Here is an 18,666-nt window from a genome sequence, read left to right as displayed (position 1 = left end):
TCTAGCATAGTTTCCCATTTGGTGAGTGGTGAATAGGATTGGGATGTCATTAGAGTCCATTTACATATTACAAATGCAATAGAAAAAAATTGAATCACCCTGTCATGAATCATTACATCTTCTCCCCGACTTATATATGATTTCCTCTTTATCACCATGCTGTTATTTACCAACTGTAGAAATAAAATTTGCTGGGAAATATAAATTATTTAATTGTCAAAATACAACAAAGGGTATTTAGTTCTTGCTACCAGTCTATAATGAGATGACAGGATGGCATAGAGGTGCGCACACTCGCCTCTGGGCTGTCGAGCCTGTGTTCGAATCCTGAACCAGCTATAAGTTGTCATCTCGGTGTTTCACATGCAGAGAGATTCATCAATGTGTGTGCTGTCCCTCTGATGGACGTTAAACGGGTGTCCCGTCTGTTGGCATTCGTTGGTGGATGTTAAAGATCTCATGATGTCTTTCGTGAAGAGTAGGCGAGCTATCACCACCTCCATGGCAAAATTCCAAATTCCTACCCTAACCACCAGAGGGAATTGCATCAGTGGCACATCCACATATTCAGCCAATGATGCTACACCACAGCCCTGTGCTGTATACGAACAAAAGAACGAACCAGTCTGTAATACTGTTTCTGTATTTTTGTGGTTTTTAGAATATGAAGAGGTATTGGGTTCAAACAATTTTCTTGAAGAAGGATTCCCTTTCTTGGGCATAAAAAAGGTGAGTTAATAACTGTCAGAACATCAAATGCACACACTGCAGGCACTTTAGCAATGATATGCTTGCATGATCAGATTACAGTTTAATATTGTTACGAATCTGCGCCCGCCGGCGTGCGAACGACCGCTTTAGCAGAGTCGCGGCCGTACGCCCACCGAACGAACAATTCAGTTGCGACTTTCCGGAACAATGCCGGAAACTAGTCACGGGTGTGCTCCAAGCGCACACCATGGCCTAGTCAACACTCTATCCGCGCGCGACAGGGTCAATCGCCGAATTGTCAATATGCCCAAGTATTCGCGCGGGCAGACTACCGAGAGACCGTAACTCAGCGAGGTCTGCTTGGACACGAACCGCCGTTCTGGGATAACCGAGCGGTGATTTATCGCGAGACCTCGCTGGACCCAATTCTTTTATCAGCTATTAAAAAGCCTGCTATTATTCCGAAGGCAAGATAGCAGTTCAATGGGGAAAGAGGACACAACGAACGGGTGACATGTAAACAAGCACATTTATTATTTACACGTATGCAGTCAGGTATGCAAAACACCAACATGCACGTATACAGAAAAGCAATGGAATTGGCGGGAAGGGACAAGACTCGAGCAAGACAAAGCACTACAACCATCTATTATTTATTATTCACAAGCACTTAATAACAGTTCTACTTGCGGGACATGGCGCCACAAACACACATGCAAAAATCCAGAAAAGAAAGAAAGAGCACGTGACCGTGTGGTGATTTCTTGGGGCTCTGTCCTCCTTCGCTCGACCTCGCGCACGTACCATCCTCATGATTCTCTCTCCTCACGCCTATCTTCCGACCTCGATTCTCCCGTTCTCGTCATGACCGACCCAGAGAGCCCTCGGTCCGGAGCGCCACCTCGCTCACGATCCTCAACGAGAGAGAGAGAGATTGAGATTGAGATTGAGATTGAGATTCTCCTTAGCGCGAGCGCGAGCGATTCTCCTTAGCGCGAGCGCGAGCGATTCTCCTTCGCGCGAGCGCGAGCGATTCTCCTTAGCGCGAGCGCGAGCGATTCTCCTTAGCGCTCGCGTTCCTGGTGACGACTCTCCCACTCTTTTTTTTTTTTTCCGCGCTCGTGTTCCTCCTTTTTATACCCACGCCCTGCCCCTTCTCAACTCCCACCCTTCCTTCCAGAACATGCAGGAAACTTCCAGAAGGAAGCGTTTTCCCGCCCAAAATCGGGGACGCTCGCACCATTGCCTGCTTCATTGCTTGGGTTTTCACCCTTGTCCCTTACAGGGTGAAATCCACCGCGTTTGTCAGCGAAGATGCCATTCGTTGGTGGGGAGGGGGAAACGGGGATCACCTGCTTTCCCTCGACGAAGACCAGGCCTCTGGCAACCATGCTGAGGTGGAAATGCGGTGGTGATGTGGTTGGCGTTTTGTGGTGGTCTTGATGGTGGTGTGGCTGGCGTTTGTGGTGGTCGGGAGGGTGGTGTGGTTGGCGTTTGTGGTGGTCGTGAGGGTGGTGTGATTGGGCGGTGGTTGTTGTGAAGGCGGCTGTTCGTTGTCTGTGGGGATGTTGGCGGTTGACGAGAAGGTGGTTGTGGTGATCGTGGTTGTTGTGGTTGGTGGCGTTTTGCAGTGGTCGTAATGGCGGTTGGTCCAAAATAACGATAGTAAAAGAAAAACGGCTAACTCACAGATCACATCCCTGTCCACACGGATAATTCCCATTAAACAGCGTGGGGAAATTTAACTGAACACTGACTTATCGGCATAACTGAACTAAGGACCTATATGGTGTTCTGCGAATTTCTACAGCCGTTACAATATAAACAAGTAAAAAAGACATAAAATGTCATAGCCCCTGATATTTTAATAATTTTGTTGTATGGAGTTAAAGGACTGGCCCATATTTATGTACAACTAAAATGGCCGCCGTTCTACCAGTCGACAATCTTTGATCAGATCGCGAAATAAAGTGAGGGACACATGCATGCCATCATCTACTATGCTTGTGACATGTTTGAACAAGATCGGTAAATGCATGTCCGAGAAATGTCAGAGTAAAGTTGAGGCTGTATTCAACATCAGGTGTTTTTTTTTTACAACTAAATTGGCTGCCACTTGGCCACCTGGTCATCTGATCTCGAAAAAAAAAAATGACGTGCTTATGTAAGCCATCATTCATTATCTGTTTGCGAAGTTTGAGCAAAATCGATAAATGCATGTTGGAGAAATAGTTGATGACGTTTTCGACATGATTATATATATATATATATATATATATATATATATATATATATATATATATATATATATATATATATATATATATATATATATATATATAGTTACGTTTGAGGGGGGGTATGCATTCAAAGGCTAATTAGGATGTTTACTTAGGTATGCCATGCTGTTCGAGTTTACCAGGATCTCGATGTAATAAGTAGCAATTCAGTGGTGATAAGTTGTCTAGTAAATGTTCATTTCTTCAAGGGGGAAATGATAATTGTCACGTAATTAGATAGGGACACGGGATAGGGTAAGTGTGTCTGCGTAAACCCCTTTTAGTAGTCCCTGGAGGCTGGCCGTGACGTCACAGGACAGGGCTGCGGATGGCTCCGCCCCATGATCACGATTGGCGGAAGGCGACGGCGGTGGGCCAATAAAACGGCTCGATTGGAAGTGACGAGGACAGGAGGATAAAAAGGTCTGTTCAGGGTCGAAAAAGGAAGAGGAAGAAGATCGGGACAAAAAGATTGTGTTTTTTTGGTGTGGAGGCTGTTGCGCGGGAAGCATACTTGTTGTTGTGCTGATTCGATCGTGTTCTTCATCGTGTCTTGGAGCCTTGCTGAGCCTCGTGCCTCACCTTGGTTGGCTCTGGGGTTCTGCTGACTCTGAGTACGGGGTCGAACGGCGGGCGGACCCGCCTCCCTCTCCTGCTCGCAACTTGGCGCCAGAACTGGTTCCCTGGTGGCTGTGAGCAGACTTGGGCCAGGACCAGGAGGTCGACAGCACCACGGTTTCTCCTGCCCCCCTGACGAGAGCAAGGCCAGCTCGTCCGACGCCGATCCAGGGACAGTTGCGTCCACACCACGGTCCAGCCTGACCACCAGAAGTAGCTACGCTGTGTGTGTGTGTGTGTGTGTGTTTGTGTGTGTGTGTGTGTGTTTGTGTGTGTGTGTGTGTGTGTGTGTGTGTGTGTGTGTGTGTGTGTGTGTGTGTGTGTGTGTGTGTGTGTGTGTGTGTGTGTGTGTGTGTGTGTGTGTGTGTGTGTGTACTTGGCGCCTTAGAGGGTTTGAGATCTGTATACAGTCAAAGCTCGTTACTATGCCACCTCGCTTCTATGCCACTCTCGCTATTATACCACTTTTGCTCGGTCCCGACAAAATTCAATACAAAATAAATTTACTATGCCACCCCCTACTCTCGCTACCATGCCACTACTGTGTGACTGTTAAAAGGCACGAGTCGTGAAAAAGTCTGTATTGCGCAGTGCTCGATTATCATACTCACGTCCAAAGGTGAAGCGACGAACTACAGTCCAGCTGCGCACAACATAACTCAATACGTACGCGCATAGTCAGACTGTGTCAAAACACGCGATTCTTCTCCCCGATGCCAGCCACAACAAGCCAATCACAACACTCACAACGAGACACAAAAAAGCGCGAGCACACACACAGACACGCAGGCACACGTACAACAGTGACATCATTTTTTTTCAAATTCAGCCCATAATGTCAGCTCAGAAACGCAAGCGAACCGACTTTACGCTGAAGGAGAAGAAGGAGATCATCGATGCCGCGAAGAAGGAGCCGAATCAGTCCAAGTTGGCCAGGGAGATTAGCAAGAAACGGGGCGTCGAAGTTAAGAGAACCACCGTGAAGGGCATTCTCATCAAGAAGGATGCAATCGAGGCTGCAATCAAAGCTGGATTTCCATCGAAGCGCATGAAGTTGACGCAGGCTCACGACCCGAAGCTTGATGAGGGAGTGCTCATGTGGCTGAAGCAATCAAGAGGACAGAATGTGCCTGTCAGCGGCGATCTGATCAAGGAGAAGGCGATGAAACTGGCCGAGCTGATGCACATCCCAGACTTCATGGCGAGCGACGGTTGGTTGGGCAATTTCAAGAAGCGCCACGGCATCACGTTCAAGACAGTGCAGGGCGAAGCTGGAGCGGTGGATTCGCAATCCCTTCTTGAGTGGCAACAACAGGTTCTCCGGCCCTTACTCGGGCAGTTCTCCGCAGACGACGTCTTCAACCTGGACGAGATTGACTCTTCTGGCAGCTGCTTCCGAACAAGACCATGGCTTTCAGGGGAGAGCGGTGTACTGGAGGAAAGAAAAGCAAGCAAAGGATCACTCTTCTGGTTGGGGCAAACATGAGCGGCAGCGAGAAGTTCCCTCTTCTGGTGATTGGCAATTCCAAGAAACCCCGTGCCTTCAAGAACAAAGAGATCCCAGTCAAGTACAAGGCGAAATCGAAGGCGTGGATGACGGCGGAGCTTTTCGAGGAGATGTTGCGTGCGTGGGACGGACGACTCGGCCAGCAGGGACGCAGAGTGCTGGTCTGTCTCGCTAACTTCTCTGGCCACCCTCCCGAGCTATAGCTGAACAACATCCAACTGGTCTTCTTCCCACCCAACACGACAGCCAATTCACAACCAATGGATCAGGGAATCATAGAGAACCTCATGCGCCACTACAAGAAGCTCCTGCTATGCTGCTGGCCTGAGGCCATAGACGAGGGAAAGGAGTTCAAGTTCACATTGCTCGACGCTCTACACGTCGCCCGGCGTGCTTGAGAGCAGGTCGGCAAGTCGACGATCAGGAACTGTTTCGCGAAGGCCAAGTTCATCGAAGAGGAGATCCAAACTGAGCCACAGGATGCGGAGCTGCCCGACATCTGGGAAGCTCTGCCTGCCGAGGAAAAGATGCACAAGAACGAGGAGATCGAGCTGTCTGACTTTCTCGAAGCCGACGAGCGCCTCGCGACTGGCGGGTATTTCACGCTGGAGGAGATTGCGGAGGAGATTCTGTGCAGTGAGGAGCCGGTGGAAAGCAAAGATGACGAGGTAACTGTCGTGGAGGAAATCGTTCCGTTCGAGGAAGCCCAGCGCGCTTGTAGCACCGTCCGGAAGTTCATGCAGCAGAGAAGCGGGAAGCCCGGTGTGATGCAAGCGTACGATCGGCTAGACAACGAGATGCACGAGATCCGCCGAAAGAAGATGCGCCAGCCGACGATTCTTGAAAGCTTTGTGTGTCGTGAATTTCTCGCCATGCCACATGTTAGTGTGTGAACTCTGTTAGTGTGTGTATGTTCTCCGTTCGCTTAGCTTATACAACAGTCATGCCTTTTACTTGCTGGAATAAATTTTGTCTAAAGATTAACTACAGATGGGTAACTTGAGAAAATAAGGCCGTTTTTACAAAATCTCGTTACTATGCCACTCTCGCTACTATGCCACTTTTGCTCGGTCCCGACGGGTGGCATAGTAACGAGCTTTGACTGTATTCATTGGAATTGTCTGTGTTTTCCCCACGCCCGATCCCACACCATCCCGTCGAATCGCCCCGGATCCCTCTTCTTGCCGAGTCTTGTTATTTCTGGTTAATAATAAAAACAAATAAACATCATCAACTCAGTGAAAAGCGACCCGTGCCACCTTCCTCGTCCCGTTTGCGGTAGAGCGATTAGAACCGCCATGTTTGGGTTATAAATAAATTAACCGCCTCCATCGTTTCGGCTCATTCTACGTTGGCGGGACTGTTCAAGTCCCGTGGACGTCACAATATATATATATATATATATATATATATATATATATATATATATATATATATATATATATATATATATATATATATATATATATATATATATATATATATATATTGTAATTAGCAAATGCAACCTTACGCTTCGCTGACGGGGGGTGGGAGGGTGGTATTTAGGAGAAGGGTTGAGAGAGGAGGGAGGGGAAGCTAGGAATGGGGGGGGGGAAGAGCGAGGAAGGGGAGGGAGGTGGGGAGAGCTTTCCTCACCAAGTGTTCCTATATTGCAGGAGGGAGGGATGCTGTGTGTGTGTGTGTGTGTGTGTGTGTGTGTGTGTGTGTGTGTGTGTGTGTGTGTGTGTGTGTGTGTGTGTGTGTGTGTGTGTGTGTGTGTGTGTGTGTGTGTGTGTGTGTGTGTGTGTGTGTGTGTGTGTGTGTGTGTGTGTGAGATAGCGATATAGAGATAAGGATAGATATAGGTGAAAAACAAGAGATAAAGGTGTGGGGTGAAGGTGGGATTAGTAAAGGCAATCACATGTTATGCTTGATGACCGAACACACACACAAAAACAAACGCATGTCAGAACAGCTGTACACACAAGGACACAACAGAGTTTATAATGTAATCTGTTGGCACATCTGCAAAAACTTTGATGTCCCAGTTCCAGAAATTTTGTGGGAACAAGAACCAAAAGTAATCACTGAAAACGTGGAAGTACCTACCGCTTACGTACGAACTAATGATCTCATCGAGCGTGACCATCGAAAACAAAGCATTGCGACCAGATATCACACATAGGTACAAAAAAAGAGAGAAGAAGGCATTGCTAATTGAGGTGTTAATATCAGTGATTTTGGACGAAACAATGCAGAAATCAAGAAAATGACCAGATACCAAGACCTCAAAAATGAAGTGAGAAGATCCTGGAAGCTGAAGAATGCCAAAGTTGTACCAGTGAAAGCTGGACTGACAGGAATGATGACAAATAACCTCACAGAGATATTAAACATAGGGGCAATACCCCTGGGCACTCACCTTGTAGTGGCTGGATAAGATAATTGGGCAACCACTGGTAGGCATGGATGATCCACAAAATATATAATGGAGAAGCAAGTCAATACCTATGGAATTTTTTTTTTAATGATCTGAAAAACCTTTGGTACATCATGGGTGATAAAGGTTGTGGTCAAGTTTCATCAAAATTGTGTGTGTGGTTTCAGAAAAGAAAGCAAATACATATTTTGGGGGGCAACCAACCTTGGAGCCAGATTTTTATTACGTCATGAACAAACTTTGACACGTCATGGGTGATGAAGGTTGTCATGAAGTTTCATCGGCATTGTGTGTATCGTTTGAGAAGAAAGCAAATAGCTCTTTGGGGAGGCAACCCACTCCCCCACCCCCCCTCCCCGCCCCGTAAACCCCCTCTGTTGACCCCTTCAGACCACGTTTAAAAATGATTTTTTTAATGCCATCATGGGTGATGAAGGTTGTGGTCAAATTTCATTGAAATCGTATGTGTAGTTTCTGAGAAGAAGTTGTTAAGTATTTGCGGACGGACGGACAGACGACGTGCCATTCCATAAGCTCCCTGGAACAACTTGCAGGTGAGCTAAAAACCATCACTGGGAATATTATTACAAACGAACTACAGTTGGAAGCTGTCCGGGGCTCAGCAACGATCCTGAAGAGAGTCCTCGGCACAAAGCTTTGAGAAGCGAAAACTTCACAGCTTGGTCCATGAATCGTGACCCCTTACTGAAATGAAGGTAGATACTTTGAGTCTGCCCTGGGAGGAATCCATTCCACATTCTGAAACTCACATTTGTGGATACCAAACACACACACACACACACACACACACACACACACACACACACACACACACACACACACACACACACACACACACACACACACACACACACTCACACACACACACACACACACACACACACACATACACATACACATACACATACACATACACATACACATACACATACACATACACATACACATACACATACACATACACATACACATACACATACACATACACATACACATACACATACACATACACATACACACACACCTGATCGGTATCTGTTTCACTACACCACACACACACACGCTTGGCCGATATCGGCAATTTTTCTGCAATTGGCAGGTTGGAGTCAGTGTGATTACCGATTACAGTACATACTGAATACAACCCAGAAACCTTGAGTAGCTTTCACCAAAAAACAACGTTATATTTATGTAGATGTTTTTGGGAGATGATGACAAACATTATTCTTTATAAACAGCTGCGTGTGATGGGTGGAAAAAAATTTGCTCGGTAATTTAGAAAATACATTAATTTGGCAAATGGCTCAGAAATCAGGTGCAATCAAATATATTTTGCTTTGAAACTCACAAAGAGAAACATTTTAACCTTTGTAAAGCAAATCTGTTAACCAAATGCTTTAGAAACAGGCATGAGGACAAAGGAAAACCTGATAGAACCTCCATAAGATATGGGATGAAACTTTGCCACCACAGCACCCGTAACAGGCATGGCACACCCGTGGAGGGTCCAATCCGTTCAGATCCAAATCTACCCACATGTACCACATCCCTGTGTGCTGTATATGTACCTCTATCTTGTCGTAACTGTTGACTGTACATCCCGATCAGGACATGAACTGAACTGTGGAGCTCTGTAAGTGGCTTAAGCATTCAAGCACTCCAACAGAACGCCTGGCTTGGCAAGCGATTACCAATTGCCATCGATATTGCACCCGGAAATGCCCGTGCAATGTCCGAATTGGACAAATCAACACTTTTTGGGGGAATCGGAACTGCTGATGCTTTCAAATCTGGAGCTTACATTTTGTAATTCTGGTTAGTTTAAGAGATTCTCTCGGTTATTATTCATATGCACAAATTAAATAATGCCACGAACGCTGGTGTCTCCAGGCGTTTATAAGCATTGCAATATACCCAGCGATTCGTAGCTATGATGAACAAGCATTCGATAATATGAGTGAGGAAAGTGGGGAAAAAAACAACTTTATCTTTAAGAAATCATTGCCGCCTGTTCCATGTCAAAGCATGGTTGAACAGGCCAAAAAACATGGTGGCTTCAGACCCCAACAAAGTTACTCAAGAAATGCCTTAAGACCCCATACAGTGAGGTGGCCAAGGATTTCCTGATGAAGGAGGAGAGGATATTGGGACCACACTCTGTGCAGAGCATTGGTGCTGCGTAAGCAGTCTCCTGGCATATTGGGCACAATCTCGGACGGGTCGCCACTCTGACGCAGTATACCAGCATGCTGGCACTCATTTTGCCGACCTCGGAAGGATGACAGGCTGAGTCAACCCCACTTGCTATTAATTCAACAACCAAGCAGGATTTGAACTCAGGACCCTTGGATCCCAAACCCACCACTCTCGCCATTAAGCCAACACCAGGCATATAATTAAATAAGGCTGTTAATAACACCAAATTTTCACTCTGCACTTCCTTGGAGTTTTCTTTGTATGCATGCAAAGTTTCAGACTGCGAGGTTTTATAGTTTTGGAGTTATGGCAGAGACACGCACTGACGCACGCACTGACGCACGCACTGACGCACGCACTGACGCACGCACTGACGCACGCACTGACGCACGCACTGACGCACGCACTGACGCACGCACTGACGCACGCACTGACGCACACACGCGCGCACTGACTACACACGCACGCACTCACACACGCACACACACACACGGAAACTGAATTGTTAATTGAATTTATAATGAGGTAAAATGCCAATTGGCTTCAATTAGTGCTTTGAGAAAGGATTAAATAAATTAATGCTGGGAAAACTAGGAGGGAGGTAGAATACACACATTCCTCTTTAGTCGTAAAAACCTTGTAAAACCTTATCTTTTTCCAGATAAGCAGCAAGGAATCAAATACTCTTTCACCGTGGCAATAAGCAAGCTCCAATAACAGACCGTTTTTTTCATCTTGTGTTTGTGATTTTTTAACCTGACAAAGTTCCATCTGTTGTTTCTCCAAGAGGCCTGCCTCTCTGTGTTCAGTTCACTTATTTTGCTGTATCAACCACGCCCTGGAGGGATCATATATATTTTTTTATGTAGATGTATATTCATTCGTAATACACTATATCGTTAAGTTTTTTTCCTGAGACACTGCTCCAGGCTAGGCTTCCTCGCGTGAGTCTGTCTGATATTTACTACTGAATAAACAGCTTAAATTGAACTAAAGCTTTTCCTGTCTTGAGGTGGCCAAAACTTCCACGACAACACACACACATACACACGCATTGCCTTTTATTAGTATACACAACTCGGCTGCCAGTCGGCCATCATGTGTTGTCCTTGTGCTAAGTACAAATAAAATCGGTCCATACATATCCGAGATATGGTTGCAGACACACAGACACGAAAATCTAAACCAAATCCATAAGACCCCATTTCGGACCAAGTCCGATGGGGGCTAATAAACTTTCAGTAATTAACAAAACTTCAGTGCTCACTGGTGGAACAGGACTGTTAATTTCTTTCTCCTTGTGTAGGATGTTTCTGATTTTGAGTGGACTTTTTGGAGCCACTGGGCTTCTCATGGCCTGCTCTGGCTTCTCTTGGGCCATGTCATCTTATCTTGGCTTACTTTACATCTGATGGCACAGGTGAGGCTTGGAGCAAATGAGCAAAGTTTGTTTATGAAAAAGTCATTTGGTCCATTTCATTCCCCAATGTGACAAAGTGCTCTTTATTTCTGTAAAAGTGCATCCATGTAATACACACGTAGGTGGGAGAGGAGGGTGAATTGCAAAAATATATTTTTAAAGAAAATGATGGGGTACAAACCTGGGGAGTTTGAGATGAGAAAAGGGTTTGTGGTGGAGGGTTGGGGGAGAAAGTTCATACAATCCCCTAAACCTATTAAATCCTATCCATTTGTGTGTAGAATATGGGGGTTGTGTACAGTTACTTATTTTCCAGGTCAAGTGAGTAGTTGCATAATCAAGGTCATTTTAATTGGCAACGTGACACAGGTAACATTGTGATTAAGGAATTTGTACGATGCATGTTTTGTAATACATACTTGCAAAAAGCACAATCTTCAACATCCTTTTTCTTTTTTTTTCATCAATAATAGATACAAGACAAAGAAGGTGAGGGTAAAATTGAGATAAGAATAATGATAAAATATTTATAGGTGAGGGATTGGGATTGCCAAGAAGCTTCTTCTTCTTGTGTGTGGCAGCTATCATTTTGTTGGGGCGTGACTAAGCCGCTGATGCTGTGCCTCAATACCAGTGCACTGGTACTCATTTCGCCGACCTCGGAAGGATGACAGGCTGAGTCAACACCACCTGGTGTTAATTCAGTGGCCAACAGGGCTCGAATACAGGACTCTAAAATCCCAAGGCCAAGAAGCATACGCTACCCCTAAAAATAGATATGAACGTTGGATTTGCAATTTCAGTTATACATGGAATTTTCAAAAATGCAAGAATGTTTTCAACATTATTCTTTAATTTGCCATCCTTGATATGTATTAAAAAAAATACATCGACGATGTTACAGTAGAAAGCCTGCAAAGATGCTTTGTGGAAAAATTTTCACGCAAATTCATATTGGATCGGGATTTCATGATAATTTCGACCCGCTAGTTGCGGCCGTGCTTCGAATGCAGCGTCCCCTGCACATGAGAACAGGAATTCGTTCAGGGGCATGCCGGCAACAATCGCCTACTTTCTGTGAAAGACACCGCACGATCTTCAATGTCCACCAGCAATTAATTATATCCAGGAGCTTCTCGACTTAACATCCCATCAGATGGGTGATGCTTCGTTTAATTTTTTGATGCAATGCATTGCCTGCGAAGCACCAATCTGACAGTTTATAGTCAGGTCAAGAATTACCCCAAGACTCGATAGCTCAGAGGTAATTGCCCTACCACTGTGCCATCCTGTCGACAAATGTTTAAAGAATTGTGGACACAAGAACGGTTGAACATTTTATAAGGCAGTGCATTTTGTGAGAGTGCTGTGAGTAGCATCTAAGCAAACATACTATTGGTGGGAATGTTTCTCTTCTAATTTTCTTTTTACAAGTTTAATCTGAAATGAGTGATTTAAAAAAATTAAAATTTCCAATGAGCTAGCTGTGATTGCAGTTGATTTCTACTTCCTGCCCCAGTTACGATTATGCTGTTGGTTGGTGTATGGAATGTGGGGCATTGCATGGCTCCTTGGATTTCGTGGTTTGCTTGTAATGATTTTATATGCCCTGGCATCGTACGTGGTATCATGGTGGCGCAGTGCATCTGCCTGTTGGCTGTGCAATATCTTCCTTCTCGCTGTGGTTCATGGACTCACCTGGCAAGAACTGCAGGTAAAAGTACTTAACTAAGGTTGATCTAGGAAGTGGAATTTGTTCTGCATTCTCATCATTAAAATCAGGATTGTGATAATGATAAAGTGTAATTAATGTGATGATGTTTTTTGCCTTTTCACTCATTACTCCATTCAAAAATAACGGTTTAACTTTAAATTAGCAGTTGTGCATCCTTCTTGAAAGTGACACAAAAATGAAATGGTTCTCTGTTTGCTATGCCAACATGCATCATACAAGCAGGTAGTTTTTGTGTGTGAAATCTACAGTTGTGGAAGAAGGAAGTGACTGAGGGTATAAAATGGTGTGTACTGACAGTGGGGTAGTGGGGCCACAGTTGGACACAACAAACAAGGGAATGCATAGCATGATACTTGCGAAATCCAAATAAAGAATAATTGCCATGGAAACAGCAATTTGGTAATTTCGAACATGTGACCTCTCAAGTGTTTTGCATGATTTTTTTTCTTTTGCAAACCAAGTCGAGGCTCGTGTAAGAGCTCATACACAGAAACATACAACAAGGCAGGAGACGAGGGGCAGAAGAGGGAAGCACACGATAGTGGGGAACAAAGACGATAGGGTACAGTGGAGGGGAGAGGGATGGGGCGGGGTACACGGGGTAAACAAGATGGTACTACAGGGACTTTCAGGAAAGAAAACAGGGAATTTGAAGGAGGTGGGTTTGGGGTGCATTAATGGGGATAGTAAAGATCAAGATTTTGGATGGGGGAAGATATGAGATGGTGGTGAACAGCTGTTTTGAAAACCTGGAGGGAGGAGTGGGAGAATTGATTGTTATACATATTATAAATTTGACTGGTAAAATTTATAACTGTGGCAGAATAGGTGTTTCACATGTTTTGGATGGCCTTAACCTTTGACTACTTTTGACCACATTTTACACAAATATACTGCACATACTACAAAGAAGTCTGAAGAAGGGGGAGAGCTACAGGGTGTTTCATAAAAAATGCACCCCAAAGTTGTTTTTATACTTTACAAATTTTTTCCCTATTGAAAAACAACTTATACATTAGAACTTGTACAACTTATACAACTACAACAACTTATACAACTTTTCAAGCTTATACATTATAATTTTTGTAATATGTAGAATAAAGTAACACATAAAAATGAAGCTAGTGATTTCAGCAGACATTTCACAAAACACAAAACATGTTCTAAATGGCTGCCCTGCTGCAGCAGACACAAATGGATCCTCCTGGTTAAGTTGTCGATCAGGTATCCCCAAAAATATGTCAGATGGTTTGAGGTCTGGAGACTGGGGCACCCATTCAACATCTATCTTTCTAGAGATGATTCGATCACTGAACTTCTGTTGAAGCCACTCTATAGATCTGTTGGAAGTGTGAGGTGTGGCCCCAACTTGCTGAAACCATCACACAGCCCTATCGATGTGGCACTTCCTGGCGAATGCAACCCAGAACTTCTGGATAACTTTCAAGTACCGTTCAGCGGCTACAGTTACCAATTTCCCTTCTTCATCTTGAAACACGAAAGGCCCAATGATACCAGATTTGCTAATGGCAACCCATGTAGTGCATTTCTGACTGTGCAACGGCCTTTCAAGAACTTCAACAGGGGAACAACAATCCCAAAGCATGTTGTTTTTAGAGTGAACATGACCACTTCAAAGAAAGTGGGCCTCGTCAGAAAACTACACATCACTCAGAAAATTTGGATCCTTTGGCATTTTTTCCCCCTGAAACCATTTTCACATCATCACAGGACGTTGTTTATTATTGTCTGTTCATTTTTGCTTCATTTGTATGTGATATGGGTGCATTTTTAGTTCCTCCTTCAAAATTCTTTGTGAACTGTTTTACCCTGCTATATTTGCTGATTCGCGATTCGCAGACCCCGCATATTTGCGGTTTATAAAATGTGACGAGCTTCGTGTATTCGCGGTTTTTTTCGCGGTTCATGGGATTTTTAATTTTTTCCCCTCATGAATCATGAGCTGCTGGGAACTTATTCCCGATTTTTCCATTGAAACAATGCCCCAATATTCGTGGATTCGACGTTTGCGGAATTTTCCAGGAACATATCTCACCAATAACAGGTTCCGCTAGTACTTGATAAAGATGCGTTCAATTCTTGAAATCGACTATGCAGCGATTTCATGGACCGCTTCAATGTTACTCGTGATCTTTCAGTCCTTGGGTGACCAGACTTTTAGCAATGAAGATTTTGTACTGTCCAGTGGGACTTGCACGTCTTTATCAGTCGAAAAATAGCACACTTATCTGGGGCTAATCTGGTCTCGAACTTCTTTCTGAATCGTGTTCGAGTCTGTTTCAATAACTTTGTGGCAAAGCAAGACTCCACAATAAAAATCCTTGTTCAATTGTCCATGCCATCCTCAAATTTAACAGTATGACTCTCCATTGTTTGCAGTTTTTCCTCCAAATGATTTTTCATACAAAACTGTAATAGAAAAAAATTTGTATTAAAAAATATAAATTTCACATAACTTTAATGGGTTGGTTTTTTTTTATTTTTTTATTTTTATTTTTTTACGAAACATTGTGTTATTGCTTGCAATGTATAATAATTTAAACTTCAATAAGCCACATAAATATAGTTGCTTTGTAGAACCTCACTGCACCCATCTTCTACAAAACAAATATGAAGTTTTAATCTCTTAGAATTACTGGATGTGATCATTGTCATTATCTCCGCCACCAAAGGTGACGAAGGTTATGCTTTCAGCCCTGTTTGTCTCTATGTTTGTCTGTCTGTGAGCACGACATCTCAAAACCTTATGGACGGATTAAAACGAAACTTGGTGGACAGGTTGAGTGTGTGACAAAGACAAATTGATTAGATGTTGGTGAAGATCCATCCAGCTTATCAGTGGGAAACAAAACACAAACTGTTCAGCCTGGTGGAGGTATCTGCTCTAATGAGTGCCATTCTAGGTTTTTTTATTTTTTTTTTAAATGCCTTGACAGTCTATCCGCTATTGTTTATTTGTCATCCTTGTCGTGTCATCCATGAACGTGACCTTGTCATCCGATAAAACAAACAAAAAAAAACATTGGCAATATCTTCCATCCAAGTCTTGTGTTGTTTATTCCAGACATGCTACATAGGATCGGCATGATCCCAATTAGTGTATAGGGGTGTTTTTAATCTTTGTTGGTGTCTTGGAGGGGGTGGGACACAAGTTCTCTATGTAAGTGTGTATCGTGTAGCGATACCTCCAGGTGGGGGAGGGTATTACAAGTGTCCACCATTTACAGTATAGTGTTCCTGTCCCCATGTTCTCCAGTACGGTGAGGTGTTTTGAATTATAAGCAGTGGGTATGTTTTTGCTTCAAGCATGTAATCAGGGTTATTTTTATTTTCGGGAGCGATTGAGGCAGTTGGTAATTGCCTATACACCACCCAAATAAAGGTATGTGTCAAAAGAACGTGTTGCATGCTTGGAACGCTCGTCAAGCGGGTACTCTGCTCGTCGGGTTATAATTGTTGTATGGAAGTAAAACGAGTTTGGTAATTTTGTGTAATTGTACTGTGTAGGAGTGTAGCAGTACACATCAGTGTTTCATCTTCAAAGCTAGTGTTTTGTAACGTTAACAATCTGAACGTGACCTTGTCATCCGATAAAACAAACAAAAAAACTTTGGAAATATCTTCCATCCAAGTCTTGTGTTGTTTTCAGTGTTAGTTATTGGTGTTATTGAGTGATGGCAGGATAGTTGAGATGTGCTTGAACTGCCTAGCCTGGGCTTGAATGTCAACCCTGCTATAAACTGTCATCCTGCTGTTTAACATGTATGTGGCATCCATCTGATGGACATTAACCTGCTGATCCATCTGCCATCAATGCTTGTTGATTGACGTTAAAGGTACCACAGTGTCTTTTGCAAAGAGTAGGCAAGTTATCGCCAGCACTAACTATTACCCCTCTGCCCAACTGTCAGTTTGAAAGAAATTAAATTAATGTAATGAAAGAAAAAAAACATTTGGGGTGGGGGGGTGGGATTTTGGTGAGATGTGATTTTGCATGTTGGTTTGCTGCAGTGGTGAAATTATTTTCTCTAGAAGCACCCGCTCCATACGGGAGCCGTCAAGGGGGTCATGTTATTATATTTATGCCTATTTTACTCCAAGGGATCCCAGGATTACACACCCAAAAAAATGGTTGCGATCGATTCATCCGTTTCTGCAGTACCTGGGAACAGACAGACGGACAGACGGTGAATTCTTGTAAGATGCAAATATTTGTATACGGGATCGATCAAACGCTCGGTTAACTTGTACTTCGCTGACAGTGTGCGCTGCCTGGAATGTAATTAATTCTTGATAATACCATGGCAATTTTATCCATCTGCTGTCTAGTAAATTGAAACATTGTGTTTAATTCCAATGACGTAACTGTTTTATCGAACCCATGATCAAACATTGGAATTTTAAACTAATTTTTTTTCTTCCCTCCCCTTTGCCACTCTTTCCCCACCCTTTCTGTAGCATGGATGGCACGAGAGTGAGAGTGAAACTTACTTTTTGATTTTTTTGCTCGCCATGACCAATCTTCGCTGCATCAGTTTTAGCCTCGACTACTGTAACCTTGGAACAGTCTGCGTAACTAGGCCGGAAGGAGTCCTTTCCTGTGGTATTAATAGCGGCGATCCTGCAGCCAAACAGCAAGTCTCTTCAGCATGCGACGTACTTTCGAAAGTCACCAATGTGCTTCTTCGATCCTCAGGTCATGCTTCCATGACTCGGCTGGTCTCGCCGATGCTTGCAGCCGCACAAAGTTCGACGCTCTTCTGGTTTCTGCTCTTTATCTTCTACCTGCCTCCTCTACCCAATGGTCCTATTGTCTGTTTTTCAGACTTTGTTGCACAGGTATGTGCATGTGTGCACATCCAATGAATGTTGAAACATCTTTTCACATCATAATGCTGTCACTTGGGTTGTGTAAACATTCCATTGAGTGAAAGAAGCTTGAGCATTATTATCTCACCTAATTGCACCATAATTATGGAGTATGCACTATTTAATAGTTAGTTGTGATACAATTTAGGGGCATTTACGTCTTGCACATGAAACTGACAGGATTTCAAACCATGCCGCACCGTACATACCAGTATCTAAATGTATAAATAAGTAAGTCATTCAACTCTCTTCCATTGGTAGCATCCCCAAAAGGAGAAAAAAAAATAATAATGCCATTTCAAATAACTCTTCGTTTGGCCACACTGGAAATTAATCACCTGTTTATTCTTTTTCAGGACTCTATTTATGTGCACTTTCAGGGGATTAATTTCACTCCTCGTGGTTTGCCTACCTCGTATCTATCATCCTATCAATATAACGGAGCCTTGGGTTGGGCGTATTTACCAGTGGTGTGGGTGCATCCATATTCCGTCATACAATTTTGCCCCGAGCTTTTGTTTCTTTGTTGGTATTTCAAAATCGACACAGATTGTCTTACAAACATCACTCTGCCTTTTATTCAAGTTTCATTTGAATTCCCCATGGACAAACCAGGAAATTTCTATTTGTACAAACTAATGCTAATATTGCAACTTTGCTTTCAAACTTTGTTACCTCAGGTGGATGGAGCTTATGTTTTCACCCATGCCTGTATGCTTGACTGTCTGTGAGCAGGGCATCTCAAAAAGTTGTGGACAGGTTAGGTGTGCGACTCGGACGAATTGATTAGATTTTGGTGTAGATCAGGATCCAGATGCGAGAAAATTCTAAAAAAATCTTAAAATGATTCTTCACCATTGAGAAATA

General features: G+C 43.7%; 1 pseudogene across 1 annotated transcript in view; it reads left to right on the top strand.

Moving 5' to 3' along the window:
* The window catches only part of LOC147013940 (uncharacterized), an 18,233-nt pseudogene extending 555 nt beyond the window's left edge, over nucleotides 1-17,678 (top strand). The window contains exons 2-5 of the transcript XR_015050574.1: nucleotides 662-729; nucleotides 11,061-11,174; nucleotides 12,816-12,888; nucleotides 17,389-17,678. The product of XR_015050574.1 is annotated as an uncharacterized LOC147013940 (transcript). The remainder of the gene's footprint in view (nucleotides 1-661; nucleotides 730-11,060; nucleotides 11,175-12,815; nucleotides 12,889-17,388) is intronic.
* Nucleotides 17,679-18,666: the final 988 nt, after the last annotated feature.

Source organism: Eptatretus burgeri, chromosome 13 (assembly GCF_056783735.1).
Source record: "Eptatretus burgeri isolate ZD-2024b chromosome 13, Ebu_testis_v1, whole genome shotgun sequence".
Taxonomy (NCBI): Eukaryota; Metazoa; Chordata; class Myxini; order Myxiniformes; family Myxinidae; genus Eptatretus; species Eptatretus burgeri.
This window is presented reverse-complemented; position numbering and strand designations above follow the sequence as displayed.